We start from the raw sequence: 24,539 nt of genomic DNA, 5'->3' as shown, positions 1-24,539 counted from the left end.
CATAAATCATATCATAAATGCTATCTCCATAAATCTTTAATAAATAATATATGGTATTTTAAGTATTAATAGTCAATGTTTTCTGACTTAAATCCAGCTGCCATATGAATGATAAAATCAATAACTTCAAATGTTTTAAAAATAAGATACAGACATATATGTACCTTTAAATATATAAATATTAATAGGCATACAAATTTAAAATGTGTATAATTAAGTAACCATTTTAAGAAATTAGGTTTAAAAGGTCAACAGTGGTTATTACTGTTGTTCTTTGAAGTTTTCTATATTTTTCCAAATTTCTACCATTAGCATGCATTATTTGTTTAATCAGAGGTTTTCAATACAAATCCTTGTTGCTTTAAATGCACAGATTAATGGGCCCACTTCACTATATTTCCAGATATGAAAAATGATGTGAAATGTTAAGGATACTGTCAGGAAAGCTAATTGTCACTGTGTGCTGAGGCTTGCAAACAGGCATAAAAACAATTATAGGCCGGATGTGGTGGCTCACGCCTGTAATCCCAACATTTTGGGAGGCCAAAGTGGAAGGATCACTTGAGGTCAGGAGTTCGAGACCAGCCTGGCCAACATGGTGAAACCCCAGCTCTACTAAAAATACAAAAATTAGCAGGGTATGGTGGTGCACACCTGTAGTCCCAGCTACTCAGGAGGCTGAGGCAGGAGAATTGCTTCAACCTGGGAGGCAGAGGTTGCAGTGAGCCAAGATCATGCCACTGCACTCCAGCCTGGGTGACAGAGTGAGACTCTGTCTCAAAAAAAAAAAAAAAAAAAAAAGAATTACAAATTCAAAATGAAAAGAAAAGTGAACTTAAAAAGATGACAGTGAGCAAACAAAAGTTAATGACTCCTATTTTGTTTTTACCTTTTCTACTGATGAGATTCACATTTGACTCTAGAAAAGGCAGAATGATCATGATTAAGAGAACTGAAACCCAAAACAGGTGAAAAGACAAGAACATACATCAGTGTTTTGATTGTTTCCAAGTTCTAAGGTCCAGATGAATTACATGTGAAGGCACGAAAACTCTTGCATTTAGGATTATAAAAACAACCTTTGGTAAAGAATTATCTTCAGGAACTATGAGCAAGACAGTTGTTCATGGAAAAGTAGAAGATAAAGAAATACCCTATTTTTTTAAAAGGAAGATTACAGAATATGTGGAACTATGAACTTACATTGGTCCCTGACAAGATACTAAGTATACAGTAGGCATTCATTAAATGCTAGTCCCTTTCCTTCTTTTCTTTTCCTTTTATTTTGTGACTGTTTCCTCTCTTTTTTGCAACTCTAGGACTTTCCTAAGATACATAGCTTAGGAGAACAAGAATTGAAATGGTTTAAAAATTATTATTAAACCTAAAAGTTAAAAGAAAAAATAAAATTAAAATTATTTTTAAAGAATTTGTTTTATAGCTGGGCAAGGTGGCTCATGCCTGTAATCCCAGCACTTTGGGAGGCTGAGGTGGGAGGATTGCTTGAGACCAGGAGTTCAAGACCAGCCTGGGCAACACAGTGAGACCCTGTTACTAAAAAAAAAAAAAAATAGCTGAGCATGGTGGCATGTGCCTGTAGGCCCAACTACTCACTAGGCTGAGGATCACTTGAGCCCAGAGGGTCTAAGCTGCAGTGAGCCATGATTGCTCCACTGTACTCCAGTCTGAACAACATAGCAAGGCTCTGTCTCAAAAAAATAGTGCTATTATATACACTTGAAAGTCATTTCTTGTCCAATCTATATTCAGATGTACTTCATCATATTGAGAGCAATACTGTAAGGGCTTGAGAGAGAAGGCACTAGAGGAAGATAGACCTGGATTCAAATCATAATCACTAACCTCACCATAACTCTCTCTAAGCCTCAATTTTGTCATCTATAATTAGTAGTAACAACAGAATCCACCTCACAGAGTAGATGATTATACGAGATAGTATATATATAACACATTTACCCTCAATATTTGTTAGCTATGCAAATCTTTAACTAGAAAAATTAGAATAAACAGATATATGTCAATATGCTCAATATATATGTGAAATCAAGGGGAATAAAAAGAAGGGTAAGGGAAAGACAAGTAAGCTTTTCCTTAGGAAAGTGATAAGATGAGAAAAGAGAGCGAAGAAGAGGGGAACGGGTTGATATATATAGAAACTGAGGCAAGCTGAGCTTGTAACATTCATTTGGTATTATAAATGAAAGCACAAAGAATCAATAAACAGTGAGATACCAGGTCAAAAGGGTAAAAGCAAGATGGAAAATAGGAGACAAAAATCCCAAATGTATGCAACTTCTTTTTCATATTTCATTTCCTTTGTCTTTAATTACAGCAGTTATTTTTACATTCTAGGTTTTAATTAAATTGCACACACAAAAAGGAATGTTCTACATGGCCATAATATTTGGGAGAATATTAATACTATGTAGTTCTAGTATTTGGGAGAAAAAAATTGGCCAGGCGCAGTGGCTCACACCTGCAATCCCAGCATTTTGGGAGGTCGAGGCAGGCAGGTCACCTGAGGTTGGGAGTTTGAGACCAGCCTGACCAACATGGAGAAACCCCGTCTCTACTAAAAACACAAAATCAGCCAGGCGTGGTGGCACATGCCTGTAATCCCAGCTACTCGGGAGGCTGAGGCAGGAGAATCTCTTGAACCCGGGAGGCAGAGGTTGCAGTGAGAGAAGATGGTGCCATTGTACTCCAGCCTGGGCAACAATAGTAAAACTCTGTCTCAAAAAAAAAAACAAAAACAAAAACAAAAAAAACCTCTGGTTTTAATATTGTGATGTTAAATTAGGAGATGATTTCATTGATTCAAGAAAGTATCTCTAGGAAAACATTGGTTATGCTTTAAACATAAGAATAATTAGACCAGGGCAGGCATGTTGGCTCATACCTGTAATCCCAGCACTTTGGGAGGCTGAAGCAGGTAGATCACTTGAGCCAAGGAGTTCAAGACTAGCCTGGGCAACATGAGAAAACCCCGTCTCTATTAAAAATACAGAACAAAAATTAGCTAGGCATGGTGGCACATGCTTGTAGTCCCAGCTACTCAGGAGGCTGAGGCACGAGAACCTCTTGAAGCTGGGAGGCAGAGGTTGCAGTGAGCCGTGATCGCGCTACTGCACTCCAGCCTGGAAGACAGAGTGAGACCCTGTCTCACAAAAAAATAAAAATAAAAAAAAAATAAAAAATATATGCCATTTGGGAAGTGATGGATAGTGTGCTGCTTAGTAAGAATAGGCTGGCTCTGCTCTCAGGAGCTTCATGACTCTAAGCAAGTGAGAAAGGAGGAAAAGTCTTTAAAAAATGTGTTTTAAGAGTAGCAACAGGATCTCACTATATTGCCCAGGCTGGTCTTGGACTCCTGGCCTCAAGCAATACTCCCACCTCATCCTCCCAAAGTGCTAGGATTACAGGCATGAGCCACCATGCCTGGCCAAAAAATCTTTTTGAATGAAATTATATTATGGAAATTTTCTTTTCTCATTAAATTCATTGTCAGTATTTGGATTGTTTAGTTGGACAGTAAAATATAACTAGAGATATTAATATATCATACATTCTATACTTATTTTATACTATACATTAAAATCAAATAATTCATTGCCAGTTTAATATTTAGGGCTGTTGAGGAGCATCAGTAACAGACTTCGATTTCCAATGACATATATGAAAGTTCTCACAAAGCTGCAGATTCTACACACTGTTCCTGGGCAAGTCCTAGATATACTTGGCAGGCAAGAGGCCATCAAAAGTCCTTCTGCTATCCTTGCGTTGCTTTTTCAGGCCTTTCTTAAGAATGGTAGAATCACAGATGGTTCAAGTTCGGAGGGAGCAGTGATTGGGCCATGCCTTCTATTTTTCAAGATAAACAACTAAGTCTCATAAGTTTGTAAGAGTAGAATCAAACATTGTTTATCTCTGTACCTTGTCCTTTTTCTTTTCCCACCATCTAGCCTCAGCACCTAGTGCAGAACCTGATATAATATGGTGGCATTCACTTTTTTTGGATGAGAAGACTTTACACTCACACATAGCAATGTCATAACATATTAACAACATTTATTGAGATTATGTGAAACTGCTCTAAACACGTTTCCCATATTAACTTATCTAATCCTCACATCAACCCTTTGGGAAAGGTTTTATTATTACCCCTTGACAATAATTGGTGGAAAATTGGGGCACAGATAGTTTAAATGACTCACAGCTACTAAGTGGTGAAGACAGGAATTGAACCCAGTTCCACTCCAGTTCCAGAGCCTGAGCCCAAGACCAACCCCTTAACCACAACACTGTATTGTCGATATTATAATGGGCTTCTGTTTAACTAAAAAAGGTCTAGGTCAGAAAAATATGGAATAGGCTCATATTTTATCTTGAACTTATGTTCTAAACTTAGGATGAAAGGTACGAATTCTTAGCAATAACTAAAGATAATTGGAGAATTCTAAAATATGCTCACTTTCTGTAGGGTTTACTCCATTCTGGTTTTTGTTTTGTTTTGTTTTTTGTTTTTGGAGATGGAATCTCGCTCTGTCGCCCAGGCTGGAGTGCAGTGGCACAATCTCAGCTCACTGCAACATCTGCCTCCTGGGTTCAAATGATTCTCCTGCCTCAGCCTCCCGAGTAGCTGGGACTACAGGTGCGTGCTGCCACACCCAGCTAATTTTTGCATTTCTTGTAGAGGTAGGGTCTCACCATGTTGGCCAGGCTGGTCTTGAACTCCTGGCCTCAGGTGATCCACCCGCCTCGGCCTCCCAAAGTGCTGGGATTACAGACGTGAACAACCGCGCCCAGCCCCATTCTGTTTTTAACATTAAAACTCTATACTCGCATCATCCAATATTGTAGCTTCTAGTTATATGTAGTTATTTAACTTTAATTAAAATTAAATAAAATAAAGATTTAGTTCCTCAGCAGTACTAGTCCGTTTTAGGTATTCAGTAGCCACATGTGGCTAGTGGCAACCATATAGGACTGGGAAAAAGAACATTTCCATCATTACAGGAAGTTCCATTGGACAATGTTGCTCTATGCGCTTTGTTCATATTAATAGATTGGTCTGTTATAAGGATTAACCAACATTGTGGCTTCCTTCGTAAATGGGGATTTGCTAACTGCACAGTACTCCACTACCTTCTTTAATATGACAGGTTTGCAACCATGTTTTAGTAATATTTGTGAATGTTTTAAGTATAGCTCATTCTAATGATGATTCATCAGGATCAAACTGAATTGGGGATTTTATCTTTTAAAAGACTGTCCAAGGAATCATAGCCGGATGTCTAAAAGGAGCCAGAGGAATAATTTTCAATATCTAAGTAGGTTCATTTGTGGAGAATCTAAAAAATGAAACTAGATTACTGCTACCATCATTCCTTGAAGCTCCTAATCATAGGACCAGTGTAGGTGAAAGGCAGAAACCTAGGGGAGGGCTAATGGAGGAAAAGGTGAATAGGAACAGAAGTTTTACCAAATCACCAGAAGTATGTGTCACTTCTCAGAGGAGACTGTATTACAGATAACCAGGACAAAAACTCCAGGATGAACAAAGCACTCCTGACTCTGGATGCAATGTCAAATTTTAATAGAGCAGTAACTAAAGCCAAATCAGTGAGAGATCCTATTGTTTTAGACTTTTGCATTTCTTGTGACTTACTGTTGTTTTTGCTCACAGAAGTAGTCCTGAGCTTTAATTTTTTAAATTAATGATTCAATCAAGATGATACTCTAGAAAATGTGTGATAGAACATTTTGAGCTTTACCAACAATAGAAATTTGAAATTGTCAAAGATTGGCCATTTTTCACTTGTCTTATGTCACTGTTTTGGAATGACTTTGTGCTAGAGTGTAATCCATACCCATTGTTTAATTATTCATTGAGGGTAGTTTCAATTTCTACTCCCAATATATAGCTGAAATTTGTAGACTACTAAAGGATCCTAGATAAATCCCATCTGTCCAAAATGAGGATGACAAGGAAGAACATCAATAAATATTAATTATTGATTATAAGTGCTAAAAAATGATAAATATATAAGACAGTTCTAATGGAAAGAAAAATAAATGCAAAATAATAAATTATTTGTGATAGAAAACAATATGTAGTCCCTCAATACAAAGATTAATATTACAAAGGATAGAATTTAAAGACATATTTAGGTTGGGTGCGGTGGCTCACACCTGTAGTCCCAGCACTTTGGGAGGCCCAGGTGGGAGGATCACCTGAGGTCAAGGAGTTCGAGACCAGCCTGGCCGACATGGTGAAACCCCGTATCTACTAAAAATACAAAAATTAGTTGGGCATGTTGTACACGCCTGTAGTCCCAGCTACTCGGGAGGCTGAGGCAGGAGAATCACTTGAACCTGGGAGGTGGAAGCTGCAGTGAGCTATCACGCCACTGCACTCCAGCCTGGGCAACAGAATGAGATTCTGTCTCAAAAAAAAAAAAAAAAGACATAACTGCCTCCCTTTAGGAATCATAATTTGAATTCATTACAAGTGCACATGGTTTCATTAAGTGCTCCTAAAAAGTTGCATATAAATCACATTTTAAAAATAACATTTAAAAATCACTAATAGAAATTACTATTTGAAGTATCACTGATAAATCTACTTGCAAAATGAAGAATCCTTCTGAAATGCTAATGATTGCTTTATTATTGTACTTGTTTGCTTAATTCGAATTTTCTGTTGTTTCAATGTCTGGTATTAGTTGTTTAATTAAATGTCAATTTCATAGCTCTCAATAAATTTGATTGAGTAGGCGGTATGTCCAGCAAATCTACCTGAGAAGTCAGTATTTGTCATGGGCTTGGAAATCATGTGCCCAAACATGTTAGAACTGTGTGCAAAATAACAGTAATAAGATTTTGCACAAAGGCTTGATGACTCTTTGTATGAGTAAACTGTGAGGTTTTGTACATGGGTTTCGTGACGTACATTCTGGCTATGTGCAAATGTTTTTCCCTTCATTTTCTGATTTTTTTCCTGTGTTCTAAATAACTGATTGCAAATTCATGTGTATGCATGTCTAGCTGTTCTTGAAGCATGGTATAATCTACAGTTAGGACATCTCATAAAGTGAGGACAAAGAAAGACAACTCTACTTGAAGAAGCCAGGAAAAACCAAGGGCTCTTTTACCTAATTCTTTGCTTCCGACGATAGCTTTTGAAGGGGGAGTCATTGTTTTTTGTGACATCTGTTTACAAAAGGAATGGGTAAAACATAAACATCACTTACTTCTCTTAATAGTCCATGAAAGAATCTTATTCATATGCAGAACCTATTTTTCTTTTTTCTTTTTTTTTTTTTTGAGACAGAGTCTTGCTCTGTCACCCAGGCTGGAGTGCAGCAGTGCAATCTTAGTTCACTGCAACCTCCGCCTCCTGAGTTCAAGCGATTCTCCTGCCTCAGCCTCCTGAGTAGCTGGGATTACAGGTGCCCGCCACAGTGCCTGGCTAATTTTTGTATTTTTAGCAGAGATGGGGTTTCTCCATGTTGGCCAGGCTGGTCTTGAATGCCTGACCTCAGGTGATCCACCCACCTCAGCCTCCCAAAGTGTTGGGATTACAGGCGTGAGCCACCACACCCGGCCTATTTTTTAATTTTTAAAAATTGACACATAATAATTGTACATTGTTATGGGATACATAGTGATGTTTTGATACATATAATACATAGTGAGCAGATTGGGGTAATTAGCATATGGATCATCTCGAACATTTATCTTTTTTTGTGTTGGGAACATTAAAATATTCTCTTTTCTAGCTATTTGGAAATATATATAATTGTTAACTATAGTCATCCTACAGTGTTATGGGACGCTATAGCTATAGAATTTATTCCTCCTATCTAGTATAATTTTGTATCTTTTAACAAATCCCTCCCTATCTATCCTCCTCAGCCTCTAGAAACCTCTGTTCCACTCTTTACTCCTATGAGTTTAACTTTCTTAGCTTCTGCATATGAATGAGAACATGCGGTGTTTAACTTTTTGTTACTGGCTTATTTCACTTAACACAATGTCCTCTAGGTCACGGATCCCCAGCTCCCAGGCCGCAGACTGGAACCGGTTTGTGGCTTGTTAGGAACCAGGCTGCACAACAGGAGGTGAGCAGCAGGCGAGCAAGCATTACCGCCTGAGCTCTGCCTCCTGTCAGATCAGCAGCAGCGTCAGATTCTCACAGGAGTGCAAATGCTATTATGAACTGCACATTCGAGGGATCTCATAAGGTTCTGCGCACCTTATGAGACTCTAATGCCTGATGATCTGAGGTGGGACAGCTTCATCCCCAAACCATTCCCACCCACCACCCACCACATCCCTGGTCTGTGGAAAAATTGTCTACCACGAAACTGGTCCGTGGTGCCAGGAAGGTTGGGGACTGCTGCTCTAGGCTCATCCATGTTGCTGCAAATAACAGGATTTAATTCTTTTTTTATGGCTGGATAGTATTCAATTGCATACATATACCACATTTTCTTTATCCATTCTTCTATTGTCAGACATGGGTTGATTCATACCTTGGCTATTGTGAATAGTCCTGCAATAAACATAGGGGTGCAGATATCTCTTCAGTATACTGGTTCCTTTTCCTTTGGGTAAACAGTAGTGGGGTTGCTGGACCATATGACCAAAGTAGTGGGGTTGCTGGACCATACCTATCTGTGTTTTTTTGAGGAAACCTCATACTGTTCTCCATAATGCTGTACTAGTTTACATTCCTACCAACAGTGCATAAGAGTTCCCTTTTCTCTGCATCCTTGCCAGCATTTATGTTTTTATCTTTTTGATAATAGTCATTTGAATGGGTGAGATGATATCTCATTGTGGTTTTGATTTGTACTCCCCTGATAATCAGGGATATTAAGCTTATTTTAAATGAATTAATTAGTGACAGGGTCTCGCTCTATAGCCCAGGCTGGAATGCAGTGGTGCGACCTCAGCTCACTGTGACCTCCACCTCCTGGGTTCAAACAATTCTTCTGCCTCAGACTCCCAAGTAGCTGGGACTACAGGCACACGCCACCACACCCAGCTAATTTTTGTATTTTTGGTAGAGACGGGGTTTCACCATATTGGCCAGGCTGCTTTTGAACTCCTGACCTCGTGATCTGCCCGCCTTGGCCTCCCAAAGTGCTGGGATGACAGGTGTGAGCCACCGGGCCCGGCCTCCAGTCTGCAATTCTAAGGCAGGACACAATGCTCCTTGAATCATCTCAGTTGCCGTTGTCTGATCTATGACCAACTCTAGTCCACCTTTATATATATATATTTCATTGGTAGATGCCTTCTGATGATTCCCCCTGTGGTAGTGAGTTGGCCAAAAACAGCACACAGAGCAAATTTCATGATTAACCTCCCATTAATGCCAGGTTGCCCTAGGACTGTAATAAATCAGATCGTAATGAAGCCTGCTATATTATAAATAGTTGTTGTCCCATGTTTATTACATAATGCTTATGATGTGCTGTAATTGCAAAGAATGCAGGTTTTCAAATCAGAAATACCTTGTTTGATTCCTAGCCACTTATCTGCCGTGAAGTCTTTGACAGTTTTGTAAATATTCTGAATTCTAGTTGCCTCACTTGTACACAGGATATACTAAACCTCCCTTTTGGGGTTGTTGTAGATGCAAATCAAACTAATTGGCTTTTTTTTTTTTTTTTTTGATATGGAGTCTCACTCTGTTGTCCAGGCTGGAGTGCAGTGGCATGATCTTGTCTCACTGCAACCTATACCACCTGAGTTCAAGCGATTCTCCTGCCTCAGCCTCCTGAGTAGCTGGGATTACATGCATGCGCCACCATGCCCGGCTAATTTTTGTATTTTTAGTAGAGATGGCATTTCACCATATTGGCCAGGCTGGTCTCAAGCTCCTGACCTCAAGAGATCTACCCGCCTCAGCCTCCCAAGGGGATTATGGGTTGGGATTACAGGTGTGAGCCACCGCACCTGGCCGAATTGGCATTTTATTGAGTGCTTACTATAAATAAGACCCTGAAAGCTTCAAATGGTTTCCCTCCTGAAATAAGTTTGATTTCAACTGCAAAATTGAAAGATTTCACTCTATACTCCCACTTTCTGATTTTTTTCTCCTAAAACTATTAAACAAGATTTCTAGTTAAATGTGATAGATTGAACATAAACATTTTATCTCTGCTCTGCCCTTGCCAAACTCTACCAAGATAAAAGTAAGGCAGAAAAAAAAAAGTGGCTCACACCTGTAATCCCAATATTTTGGGAGGCCGAGGTGAGAGGATCACTTGAGCACAGGAGTTCAAGGCTACAGTGAGCTGTGACCATGCCCCTTCACTCCAGCCTTGGTAACAAAGCAGGACACGGACTCACAAAAAAAAAAAAAAAATCTCAAAATTCTACGAGGAAATCTAAAATGAGGGAAGACAAAAGGCTACATATTGTATAATTCCATTTATATGAAATCCATTTATAGAAAAGACAACACTATAAGGACAGAAACCAAATAATAGGGGCCAGGTGTGGGAACTGATTAATAGGGGCAAGGTGTGGGGAAGAGGGAACACACTTGAGCTTTCTTCCCCCTTAATTCCACTGCTGAAATTGGCAAAACACACTCTGAAGCTGAAGTCCCCATGCTGTCCTGAGCAATAGTAGAATCACCAGAAGTAGAATCACCAGAAGGCATCAACAAGCTGCTGGACACTGATACTTTCCTGACACTTTGTCAAAGACTTCTTAAGTGTCTTTGACTTTGACAGTTATGTAAATATTCTGAATTCTTCTTAAGAAGTCTTTGACAAAGTCCATTTAATTGTGCATGGTGTGGCAAACTTTGTTAAAATGCAGTCACTCTGCTTTATAGTTATAACGTTCTATTTTGTGTATATCAGAGTTAATTTTGTATTTAGAATCCTTTAGCACCATTTGAGACAGAGGTACCCCTGAGTGTTTCCAAATGAAAATTAATAATCATAGGTCTAGACAGCAAAATGAGGTAAGAGTTTAGCACAGTCACGGTTACATGTCTTTAGACTCTGAAAGCCATCCTTAGAGATTCCCACTCCAGAAAGTGGAGGTGGGTTAAGGCTCAAGATCTAGGGTCTGGTGGTGGCAAAAAATGGTTTAAAAAAGAAACATTACTTATATCCGAGGTTCACAGACAAATAGATAATCAGCTCATGTACAATTTCCATCATTTACTGAGGCAAATCAACTTAGAATGTCCTTCCCATATAATCTTTAGAGTTTCTACTGTTCTTTTATAATTTTCTTTTCTTTCTAGGCATGCTTTTAATATAAAATTTTAAGCTTTATTTTACTGGATAAAAATGTTGTGGGAATATACCCCACATCTCTTCTGGAATGATCCAGCCTCATTCTATGATTTCTGGCTTTCATTTAAAGGTTTTTTTCCACAGATCCCCTTTTTACTTGCCTAGCATGAAAACAAGTCGGTCCATTAGTGAGAACAGTTATTGCAATAGGGCATCCATTCAACCTCAGATGATGAAAATGAATTGAGCACCAAAATTTAAAATATGAAAATAAATCATTATTAAATACCTATGGGAAAAATCACAAAATCCTGACATATAGTCTGTTAAATGACCTTCTTCACATAATAACTGAAATGACAATAGGGCTAGAATAGTACCAAAATCTTAGAAATTAACCCATCTACAATACTTTGTACCATCTAGGCTTTGGGATTAGTGGCTTTTTCCCTTAGCCTGCATATGTCTAATCCCATTTGACAAAATTAGAAGGCATGCTTGGCTGTGGTTACAGACAAGCTCAAAGAATAGTCTGATTATTTTTTAATCCCAGTAGATTCAGATTCAGATTCTGATTTATTCCCTCTTTCTTTCTTTCCTTACTACTACAAAAGAATCAAGAGAAAAGACTTCAATTGCACAATAGCTAGAATTTAGTTTGAGAGTTAAAGTGTAAGCATAAAAACGTTTTTAGCATACTTCTAAATATGCCTTCCATGTTACTGGCTTCATTTCAAGCCTTTTCTTGACATGGCAGTACAATTTAATTAAGGAAGGTGCTACAAAAAGAATAGTTGGGAACTAAATTGCCGGCTAGGAACGGCTAAATTGAGAGTCAAGTGGCACCCTGGGCTTCCTGTTTTTCTGACTTCAAACTGTTTTAGGTAATTTTTCCTGGCTACTCTGAGACCTCCCAATCCTTTTAAACTCTTCTGATACTGAACTCTTACTACTCTTTCACCCAGGGTCACGACACTGTATAATTCTAGGGGGCCTCATTCCCACTGATAGCCCTGCTTTTATTATTTCTCTCTTACAAAAATGCTTCTAAAAGTCAAAACTATTTCTAACAAGATCAACTGACGTCAACTAGCTGTTTCACTTTAGAGAATTAACACTTAGTGCTTTTCCAATTCCCTCAGTCAGTAAACATGTATTGAGCATGTGCCAGACATCACATTACGATGCCATGGATGATGGAATAGATCCCGGTCAGATAGTCCTACCCTCAAGGAGCATACAAACTACTGTGTCAGATAGGCCAGTAAACAAGTACAACGTAAGGCAGACTTTAGCCTTCAAGCACAATGTCAGCACAGCAGGGGAAGCAGCAACTATGATTGAGTTACCAGAGAAGACTTCACAGAACAAGAGACATTTGAGCAACAAAGTGAGGCCTTGAAGAAAGAATCAGAGTTACACCAGTAAAGAACGAGTGAAGGATGGAGAGAGATGAGGCTGCTGTCTGGAAGAAGACATATGTTCTGGCCAAAGGAACTGCGCAAAGAAAAGAATGGAGGGCAAGAAAATAAATAGCATTTTCTAAGAATAGCAAACAGTCTGGAAGAGCTGGAACATAAGCTGCATAGAGAGCAGTGATCAGCACTGCTGTAACTATAGGGTGGTGCCACATCATAAAAGGCTTTGAATGCTGGGCTAACGAGTCTCTTTTCTTTGATCAAAAGAATTTGGCCTCATAGAAAATATTACTCATTACTTATGCAATGATCAGAAAGCTTTTGTTCAAGACCACAGTGATTGGAATGTGCAAATGTGTAGTTTCTGAATTTATGCAATTACATTAAATAAAGCGTATATACCTTATTAGCAAAATAACATTGTTTGGTGGCATAAAATTGAGGCTGAGTTTATCTTAAGTCATTCATTGGCAGGGACACATTCTTCAGAGCCACTTCTAGAAATCTAACAGTAGTCAGGTAGAAATAAGCATGCTGGCCTTAGAGCAAAAAAAGGCATGACACAAGAAATATTCAATGTACTGAAATGCATTGCTAGTGAGAACATCAACTAAGAACTTACAATTTTATACATTGCCAGTAGGATGGGCTACAAAATTTGCAGGGCCAGTACAAACCAAAAAATGAAAGACCCCTTGTTTAAGAATTATTAAGAATTTCAAGATGGAGATACCAGAGTATTAAACCAAGCATGGGGCCGGGTGCGGTGGCTCACGCCTGTAATCCCAACACTTTGGGAGGCCGAGGCGGGCGGATCATCCGAGGTCAGGAGTTTGAGACCAGCCTGGCCAACATGGTGAAACCCCATCTGTACTAAAAATACAAAAATTAGCCGGGTGTGGTGGCAGGCACCTGTAATCCCAGCTATTTGGGAGGTTGAGGCAGGAGAATCGCTTGAACCCAGAAGGCTGAGGTTGCAGAGAGCCAATGTTAAGCCACTACACTCCAGACTAGGTGACAGAGCAAGATTCTATCTCGAAAAAATTTTAAAAAAATTAAACCAAGCATGGGTCCCTGTGCAACTGCATAGGTTACATACCCATGAAGCTGGTCTGATTGCCAACCCTAACTTTTAAGGACAATCCATTCTGTTTCTATAGCCTGACGTATGTAAAACAGCTCTCATGTTCAAGTGTAAACTTTGCCACCAATTTTCCCCCAGAATTGATCCCATCTCCACCACTGTGCTTTCCTTCTTGCCTTCACTGGCAGTGGGGACCACAAAAGAGTTCCTCTTAGAGAAATGCTGACACCTTCATCTGTTCTTACAATGCTATTTTGTGCTTACTGAAAACAGGCTTTGTTTCCCTGATCTTTTGTGTTTAAAATTTCCCCTCTTTATAAAATCACAGGTAAGGTAATAAGTTCTCATCTATTTCCAGTATTTAATCTTACACTCACACACTATCCAGGCTACTGTTTACGCAGAGTGTAAGTACAGCTGCTACTGCTGCAGATAATGTTAATGGCGGTGGTAGTGGCAGGTACCACTTGCTGAGTGCCTAGGCACTGTGCTGGGCATTTTACAGTCCTAAAAATTGATCATTAAGTGATCCCATTGTTATCCGATGTCCTTGTTCTTTATATTTTAGTCCTATTCTTCAGCATCTTCTCCAAAGTAAAAGGAAAGGAAGGAGGGGGAAAAAAGCAAACCCTAGGTCAGACAATTTTGCTACTTGTTAATAGAGTTGATAACAAAACTGTGACTTTTTAAAGAAAGACATAAATAATTACCTGATTACAGCTTCTATATTATCTATGCATTTCATTTATTCTCCTGACCTGCGATGGATAAACCAGCCATTAGGTTTATCTGTATATATAAGTTGGCCATTTTAGGTAATAAAACCATAGAGGAAAGATATCATGTCTTCTTGTTTTTGTTTTCCAGCTTTACTGAGGTATAATTGACAAATAAAAATTATATTTACAGTAAAAGATAAATTGACGAAAATTGTACAGTGTGATGTTTTGAGATATATGTACATCGTGAGATGATTACCACAATCAAGTTAATTAGCATACCCATCACCTCACCATATCTTTTTGAATTACATTAGTACAACATACACACAGTCCTAATTGTGAATGGAAAAAAAACTAAAACAGAGCATTCACTATAGCTATAAATTCTATTCAACTAATTAATAAGTATGTACATTATGCTGTGCCTTATGCTTCATGCTATATTTAAAAAGTTCAAGTTTTCATAAATGTTAGTATATTATCACCACTGAAGAAATTCAGACAAGACCACTCTGTGGCCCTGAATCAATCAAGGAGATTTATGTTCGTTCAGAGAGAGGTTAATTTGTTTAGACTTCAGCAATTTCAGAACGGCAGCAGCTCTAAAGTCAGATACTCTCAACTGATCTGAATTAAACTCTTTTGATTCGATTACGCCTATCTGCTTTGGCTAGATAGAAATTATTTCAGTCTACTAACAATTTCCAAAGCACTCTATGTATAGCTGAGGTTTGGCACAGTTTTTCCTATCTCCATTTTGCCTTTTATTTTTTGATTTGGGAAGACTACATACCAGTATCTTCTAAATATGAGAAAGAGGGAGGTTTTGCCTTTTGCATGCGTCAGATATATCTAGTACCTCAGGACGTTTTGCCTCCTGGGCCACAGCTTAACAGCATTAGCAAAAGCAGTTCATCCAGGGGGGAACTGAACAGCAGCTGAGTCAGTCTAATAATTTACACTGGGGAAAGCCCTTGGAATTCAGAGGCACATTGCCCAGCTGGAGAGACAAACCTAATCTCTGCTAATGATGTTCCTCCCTCTCTTTCCTATCAGGGCTGGCTTTTTTACACATGCGTACATAATTATATATGCACACTCAGAGTCCAATGAAGCCAAACAACACAGCACCCAGGATTAAATTACACAGTAAGACTTCCAGGCATCATCTGGCCTCTAGGTCCTAATAAATGCTGTCCATGGTTCACGCTGCAGAGATGTTAGAGATCTTAAGAATTCAACAGCATAGATAATAAATACTAAAATTCAAAGGTGAGAACATTATGATTTTATTATGAGACTGGATATAATAAGCTCGACTTCTTAAACAGACTTAAATTTTAAAAGTACACACTAGAAGAAAGCACACAGACTCCAGATAAAGATGTACACGGTAATAGGTAAAGAGGTGAAGAAACAACACGAATAAAATGTTTCAAAAAACCACCCAAAGCAAATACCAGTAGATAAAAATAATTTGCAGAAAAAAAACCTGACAATAAACAAATAAATAGTGATACTACTACTAATAATAATAATTTGTATGTGCTAAGGCCCGAGAGGTTTTTCTTTCATTGATATACCCCAAATGAGGATAAAGTAGCGTCAACAATAGCCTCCCAGCAAATACAGTGGCGCCTTTCCTAGGACCGTTTTTAAGAGCACCTCTCCACGCAAGGTGAGATTCCCCAAATCTCACCTTGCAACAATTATAGTAGGGAGAAGCACTTATAGTAGGGGAAAAGCAACACTTATAGTAGGGAGAGTCCAAGTAAATAATTCTTTGAGAATCTGATTTAATCCAGAAGGGGATGGATTGCATCTCCTTCGGGAACTCTTCCTTGAGCATTATTTATCACACTCAAGCTTTGAAGAATATTGAGTAACTAAAAATTATAGGTTATATTTTCTGGTAGGACCCTGGAATGCAAATAATCTGGGTTTCCAGGTAAGAGGTCTCTCCATAAGCTTTAACAATCTACCAAAAAGAAAGAGCTGACACTCTCCTATGAAAATCCAGGAATCTCACCAGAAATCGTGCCTCAAAACCTCATTTCCACATGGAAGTATGCCAAGAAAAATAAGCCTGACCGTGTGGTTGTTTATATTTTATTACAATACATAATGTTCTTCATATACTGATGAAACTTTACTTACTAAAATGTTTTAATAAGTATGTGTATTTTTATATAAAGCCCTTTGCAAATGACATCGATTATTTTAAAAAGAGAGAAGCAATTTAATAGTTAATGCCTCTGCCGCTTTACTGAAGTAAACAGGGAGTGGTGGGGTAGGGAGTCACCATCTGGGGCTATAAATTATAATCCTGCTACATGGTAATGGACAGAGGGCTGATCCATGAAGCTCCCCGAGGAGATTCCATCCATCAGTGCAGCCATCCATAGAAGGGGCTGAAGACAAGGGCAGCCCTGAGCCCAGACAGGGAGGGGATCTGCCCCAGCAGCAGGATACAGTGCTGTCAGATTTTCAAAAGCAATTCTCACTCACCTGCTCCCACACAAACTCATCAATTCAGGAAATTATAGGGAAAATGCTCCCCCTTTACGTGTTGGCAATTAGGAGAAAGAGCCCCGGGCAAATAAAGTCCTCAAATGAGAGAAAACAAGTAATAGGCTTAGGGCTGCTTCATCCATAGTTAGTTAACTTGCAAATATCACTTGCAAAGAAAATGGTGATATTATTTACTACAAAATGAAAACTAATGATGACATGTTCACCTGGCAAGAGGCAACACTACCTGCACGCATGAGCTTGTATAAACCTGCACAGCCCCCCAAACAAGGTGCCCTAGTGGCCCATGATTCTCTTCTGCCTCTTACAGCAAGCTAAGAGCTTAGCTGTTTTGGATTATTTCCCAAATATAACAATGTTAAAGATAGTATTCGCAGATCAAAAGAAGACAAAAAAAAACAAAAAACAAAAAACAAAATTATCCTAAGAAGAAGAGAAACAGTGCAGAAAATCAAGTTTATTGAAACAATCAAAAATTACAAGTAAAAAAAAAAAAAAAACACCTAGCAGCCTTATAAGCACTTGAGATCATTCTTAGAAACAGAATATAATTAGAAGTGCTAAAGCAACTGTTTTCTTCTTGCATGCTGCTTAAATACTTAAAATTTAGATCTTTCGTGTCTTTGAAAATATTCAAGGACTTTTATAGACGTCCTCACATCAGTTCTCACCACAGCCCTCTGAGAAAAGCACCCAACCGATTTGCTACTGAAATCACAAGGCTACACCTAAAAACTCCCATTTCTGTGAGGAAAGTGGTCACTTAGATATTTGCTATTCTGCTCACTGACTCAACAAATGCTATGTTAATCATCTATGTTAATCATCTGTGTTAAGCAATAACGATGATGCGAAGATGAACAAAACAGTGGACCCCTGCTCTAGAGGAGTCTATTAGAGGAAAAGTGGATGAATAAATAGTTACCATGTAATGTGAGACGCTCTCTAAGAGAGATGGGTACAAATTATTGAAGTACAAAGAAGGGAAAAATCCCCATCCAGGATGACCAGGGAAGGGGTATGGAGAATATCATCCAGAGGGGCAGGGTGCGCAGACGCAGAGAGGCAGGAAGGAAATCACGTGGTTGTTTGGGGAGCGGGACAAACATCAGCAGGGCTGGTGAGAGGTGATGAGAGACGTCGAAAATAGGGCTGGAAAGGTGGATTCGAGGATTTTTTTTTTTCTCCTATGGACAGAGAACTATGGAGAGGTGAAGGGAGGTGACATGATTCGGTTTGAAAGATGATTCTGTTTCAGGATAGAGAATGGAGGGAGGGCGAATGGGGTGTGGAAAGAGCTCTAGGGAGAATGGAAAGAATCTGAGCAACACTTTGGAGACAGAATTAACAGGACAGAGTGACTGGCTGGATGTGATGGTGACAGAGCGTTTTCTAGTGTGGAGGACTCGATGCTACCACTAATTGAGGCAGGACCTCCAGCAGCGGGGGTGCAGGGCGGAGGAGCTGCAGGGAGGAGGTAACGAGCCAGGTTGTATTCTTTCCTATACGCCATCAGGCAGGGAGGGAAATAAGGAAGTAGCTAAACTCTAACTGGGGCAAAGAACTGCAAATATTGTTAGAGAGATGAATACAAGGAAAAGGTTTCATATCTTCTTTCTTTTCTTTTCTTTTTTGAGACGGTGCCTTACCCTGTCCCCAGGCTGGAGTGCAATGGCACGATCTCGGCTCACTGCAACCTCTGCCTCCTGGGTTCAAGAGATTCTCCCACCTCAGACTCCCGAGTAGCTGGGATTACAGGCACGTGCCACTACGCCCGGATAAATTTTTGTTGTATCTTTAGTAGAGACAGAGTTTCACCATGTTGGCCAGGCTGGTCTGGAACTCCTGACCTCGTGATCCGCCAGCCTCGGCCTCCCGAAGTGCTGAGATTACAGGCATGAGCCACCGTGCCTGGCCTCATATCATTATTATACTCAGGTCAGGAGAGTTACAAATTTTATGGACCCATTTTATCCTCAGCTTGGTGATCAGCATTTTTTTCTCAAGGGTAATTTTATCACTTTCCTTTGTTTCTTTTTCCTCCCCTCACTAACACTAATATACACACGAATAATCTCCTCCTATCCTTTCCTCAACCCAACAGTGTTCCTTTCTTCAAAACCCTCTGTCTTCCAAGAGTCACACTTTGGTTTGCTCAATACATCACTGATGGTTAAAGGATGCGATGGTGAACATAAATAAAAAAACTACTAGCATCAAAGCCCAAATCCATATTCCCATTAGCCACATACAGCTTTATTGTTTCAGTGCTTTCTTTAACCTTTAAGTTTTCTGAATAGGACACTTGGCTACCTCTTAGCTCTAATGACAATCAACAGGACTGTCTAACGTGGGCACCACTGTTCCAAAGGCATTTCAGACCAGCTATTATTTCCATGAATATCAGAGTATATTTGTATTGACTCTGAGCACTTCGGCGTCTAGAGAAAATGATTCTGATTCGACATAATTTGCAAGGAATAGAAGAAATGAGTGCATACGTATAAGAAGGAAGTCGGTACCACAATTCAGCAAATCTTTCCTGTGTGCCTGCTACACGCTAGGCACCATGTTTCTCAGAAGCCATATGGGGCTATAACGGTTGTAAAGATAACATCTTCTTCATCTTTTGGTATGCTTGACATATTTCATAATTTTTTAAAAGGAAAGAAATAGTCCCTGCTCTTCAGAACTCAAGTCTAACCTAGTAGGGGATGTGGTAATATCTTGTAGCGGAGATAGCCACGAACGCAGTTAGTTCTAATGAAGGGAGACTGTGCTAAGTACTTAGAGGCACTAAGTATAGTGAGATTCAATAGGAATAGAGAGATTACTCTTTCTGCTTTTGGGGAATAAGAGGCTGCTCATCTGCCTTCACAGGATATGAGATCAAAAGTTTGAAATTTTTTTTTGTGGGGGAATGTCTTTCTTTCTGGTGCATCTGATAAACCCTAAATGAATATTTTCACATCTATAACTAAAAAGGCATTAGGGCTACTGGCTCACAGATGCAAAGACAGTATCAGGTTCCCTTTCTTAGGCTCTCGGTTATTTCTCAGAACAGACAGCATTGCTTATCAGTTCTTTAGGTCACACTCTTTCGAATGTTCCTCTCCTCACCCCCACAAGTCTGTCCAATACCTCAAAACCCTCCCAGAGTCTGTAGGCTTCTCTCATCATAGCCAATCAGTGTTCTGTCCCCCTCTTGCCACCAGCCTTCCCCACCCCACAGGGCCAGGGGTGACCCTAAAGCTTCCAGCAAGTAATTTCACAAGACAGAAAGGTTGCCAGTTCCCTTTATGTGCAGCCCTTCCAGGAGGCAGGGCAGACCAGGCGACCTTTCAAAGTCTCCCTGGCATATGGGCAGGCTCCGCTCCAGTCTCATCCACAAGGCCACTGACAGGCCGGGAACCAATGCCTGACAGGAATATAAAAAAGCCCCTGGCTCCGGTCCACCCCTCAACCCTCATGGCAGGCAGAGAAATGTGTTTTTGTGTCTCTTCTAACAATAAGACATCTTAGATATATTATAAGGGTCAGACTGATTACTTCTTTCTCCCCCCTGTAAAAAGGAAAGGAAAGAAAAAAACAGTCCTATTTAAAGGAGGGAGTTTCTCAGAGAGCTTTAAGGAGATCTTTGTACACAGTTAACAAAATAGTCACATTTTCTCCATCAAAATAGAAATAAGTTTATCTGTAGAGCAACATAAGTATTTGCTATGCTAAAATATGCTACATACTAAAGCATTTATATACTGCATAATAGCATTTAATACTACTCAATATTTATGAATTCAACAATTTTGTAGTTTAATGATTTTGAAAGAAGTTACCATGAACCAGGAGTCCCAGCTGGGCCATAATTATTTGTTTGGCTTTGGGCAAGTCACTTAGCCTCTCCAAGCCTCAATTTCCTCATCTGCAAACTGAAGGAATTGGACTAGAAGGATCTCTAAGTTCCTATAAGCAATTAGGAAAAACATTCTGTGAATATAAGAAATTAGAACAATCCAATAATGGAATAGGATATCTCACAACTGATTAGCTCTCCATCACTGGAAATGCTCAGTGTGGGGCACATCTATCAGATAAATTGTACAAAAGATTTTTGCTTTGGGAAAGAGGACTGAACCGAATGACCTCTCCTATGTCTTTCAATTGTAAGATTCTCTTATGAATTGATTCTGGAAACCATGAAAAAAAAAACAAAAAACAAGAATGAATACGAAAAGCAGGGAATGAAATATCATCCTCTAGGTATAGAAAATGTTTGATGTTATGTTAACAGAACAATGACAGGTACAGCAAGTCACTGCTTTGCTAATAGGGACTGTTCACCTTGGGTTAGGTTGCTGGATGGTATAAATAACTGCAAACACAACACCCAGCAATGAAAAGGTCTACATGCCTTCAGTCACTCCAAACTGAGCACACAGGGTTTCACCACGCCGACCCTTCTGACTGTCGGAAAAAATAAGGGAAGGAGGGAATAGGATCACAGTCAGCTCTCATTTGTTTGGGGACATCTAGATGCTCCCTACAGCAGGTGTGCTCCATCGGCCTAGGTCCTTAGGAACATGTATCAAAACAGCAGCAAATAACAATAATCACTGTTATCTTAAATTTGTATATTGAGTTGCATTTCCAAAGTAATTTCATACATTTTAATTTCATTTGAGCCTCATAATAGCCATGTAGGGTGGACAGAGCAGGTACAATTGATCTTTCTTTGAGGAAAATTGAGGTTTATTACCCTTTCCTTAACAAACGGGAAACAGCTCAAATCATTATTCTATCACTTCCAACTCCTTCAAATGCTTTTATCACCAAGAGGTCTGGAAGGATATACCTATTTATTTTTATTTATTTATCTATTTATTTTTGAGACACAGTCTTCCTCTGTCACCCAAGCCGGAGTGCAGTGGCACGATCTGGGTTCACTGCAACCCCCGCCTCCTGGGTTCATGCAATTGTCCTGCTCAGCCTCCCAAATAGCTGGGACTACAGATGCGCACCACCACGCAGGGCTAATTTTTGTATTTTTAGTAGAGACGGGATTTCACCATGTTGGCCAAGCTGGTCTTGAACTTCTGACCTCAAGTGATCCACCCACCTCAGCCTCCCAAAGTGCTGAGATTACAGGCGTGAGCCACCGCACCTGGCCGAATATACCTATTTATGATTTCAGTATATTTGTATATACTCAGAAAATGGCCAGAAAAGGAAACCAGTAATAGTCTCGAATTGTAACGGTGTTTTTAAAAGCTAAATTAGGGCCAGACGCAGTGGCTCATGCCTGTAATCCCAACACTTTGGGAGGCTGAGACGAACAGATTGCTTTGAGCTCAGGAGTTCAAGACCAGCCTGGGCGACATGGCGAAACCCTGTCTCTACTAAAAATACAAAAATTTGCCAAGCATGCGTGCCTGTAATCCCAGCTACTTGGGAGGCTGAGGCAGGAGAATCGCTTGAACCTGGGAGGCAGAAGTTGCAGAAAGCTGAGACTGCACCACTGCACTCCAGCCTGAGTGACACAGCAAGACTCCATCTCAAAAATAAAAATAAAAATAAAAATAAAAGCTGAATTAGAAATAATATTGAATTAGAAATGCCTGTTGCATCTGAGAAATAATAAAGGGGACCAAACAAAACAAACCTAATTTAAGTTATAATACAGTGTTGTCATTCTGGAAGCATGCAATGGTAAAGTTTGGTATAGTGGAAAGAAAAATGAAAAGTCAATAGACTGGGAAGAAAGAGAGAAAAGCAAAGTATTGGAAACTAGTGATACCTATATCAAGAAACAAGAGTCTTTCTGCGGAAATTATACTGAAAAAACTACATTTAGATTTATCAAGAATTAAGCAAAGGAGCTCAGTACTAAATATATCCCACGTTCAAAAAAAGGCATATTTTGATATAAAGTAGGCATGCAAAAACTTTATACCTTAGAATTAAAAATATCAACTTCCATGAAGTCATCTATTATGCTTAAATTTTTATATACTTTATCTCATTTAGTCTTTATATCTTCATGGAGGTCAGTATCATAATCATTTTATAGATGAGATAATGAGGTACAGAGAGGTTAAATAACTTCTCTAATGTTACACAGTCAGTAGATTGCTTGTTCAGCCCATCTGATTTCAAATTAGGTCTTTCTAGAAAGTTTCCTCTCCTTAGAGTGGAAATAGATCCAAATTTTGCAATTATATTTAGTTACTGGAAACATGAGAAATTAAGAAATAAAGAAAGAAATAAATAAAAATCTTTCCTAATAAATGGAAGGCTGAAAATTCCATGAGATGTTGGAATTTAACTCCCCCACCCTAGTGATTGAGCATTAGAGTAATAAGAACTGGTATACTTATGTAGTATACCTAGGAATAGTTACGTAGCTATATGATCTGGGGTAAGCCCTTGAACTCTTTAGGCCATAATCCAATATATGCGTCTTTCATTCTATATATGTACTAAATATAATTGCTGGATGTTATGCTAAACATCCCAGGCATAGAAAGATGCTTGAGACATGTTTCTCTATACTTAGAGTTTATTTTCATTAAATCGACTTAGTTAAGTCAAAATTACCTTCTTAATCAACATCATTCTTTTACGTTTCTATTCCAAGCAAGCAGGTACTCAGGGACTAGTACCCAGAGGGACACAGGATAAATGAAAAATTCTAAATGAGAAGACACTGACACCTATGAATCAGAGGACTACTGGGAATAATTTTTCAAAGCTATAGCCAGCTAATCCCACCTTGCATCACATTCCTGTTCTCCTTTGTTACTACCAAAGATGTAAGCCCCTCTGGTTTTTAGTCTCAACACTGTATTTCTTCAGGCATCCTCTTCCCTGACCCCACTTCTCATTCTCCCTTGCCTCCAAAACTTTCCCCTTGTACCCTCCTGTTCCAACATCCACATCTTGGCTAAATGCCCCCTCAACCTCCTTGAATAAGTGGCTACACTTGACTTTTCTCTTTCATTCCTCCTTGCTAACCATCATCACATCCAATTAATCACCAAAATCTTGCTGATATCTTCTTGTCAGGGAAAATTGAAAGACTTTGAAATGGGCAGAAAAAAAATGACTGGATATTCTGCCTAAGGAAATAGGTTAAAAAAAGATGATTGAGTACTCTTGCCCAGGGCACGACTCCCAGTTTTTTGTGAGCCTTTCCTTGTTTTTAAGATATTTATGGCTGGGCGCGATGGCTCACACCTGTAATCCCAGCACTTTGGGAGGCTGAGGCGGGTGGATCACGAGGTCAAGAGATCAAGACCATCCTGGCTAACACGGTGAAACCCCGTCTCTACTAAAAATACAAAAAATTAGCCGGGCGCGGTGGCGGGCACCTGTAGTCCCAGCTACTTGGGAGGCTGAGGCAGGAGAATGGGGTGAACCCAGGAGGTGGAGCTTTCAGTGAGCCGAGATCGCGCCACTGCACTCCAGCCTGGACAACAGAGTGAGACTCCATCTCAAA

The 24,539-nt window shown here is 39.4% G+C and overlaps 1 protein-coding gene across 7 annotated transcripts in view; it reads right to left on the bottom strand.

Annotated features, from left to right (window-relative positions):
• MAP3K13 (mitogen-activated protein kinase kinase kinase 13) overlaps positions 1–24,539 on the bottom strand; it is a 200,647-nt gene that overhangs the window by 59,420 nt on the left and 116,688 nt on the right. The window contains exon 1 of one of the 7 annotated variants that reach the window (XM_058426165.1): positions 13,112–13,252. The exons of 5 other annotated variants lie outside the window; for them this stretch is intronic. The gene's annotated coding sequence lies outside the window, so the exon portion shown is untranslated. Of the gene's footprint in view, positions 1–2,920; positions 3,010–13,111; positions 13,253–24,539 lie in introns of those variants that run through there. One more of the 7 variants, XM_058426166.1, reaches the window with a different exon arrangement.

Source organism: Hylobates moloch, unplaced genomic scaffold (assembly GCF_009828535.3).
Source record: "Hylobates moloch isolate HMO894 unplaced genomic scaffold, HMol_V3 SCAFFOLD_13, whole genome shotgun sequence".
Lineage (NCBI taxonomy): Eukaryota > Metazoa > Chordata > Mammalia > Primates > Hylobatidae > Hylobates > Hylobates moloch.
This window is presented reverse-complemented; position numbering and strand designations above follow the sequence as displayed.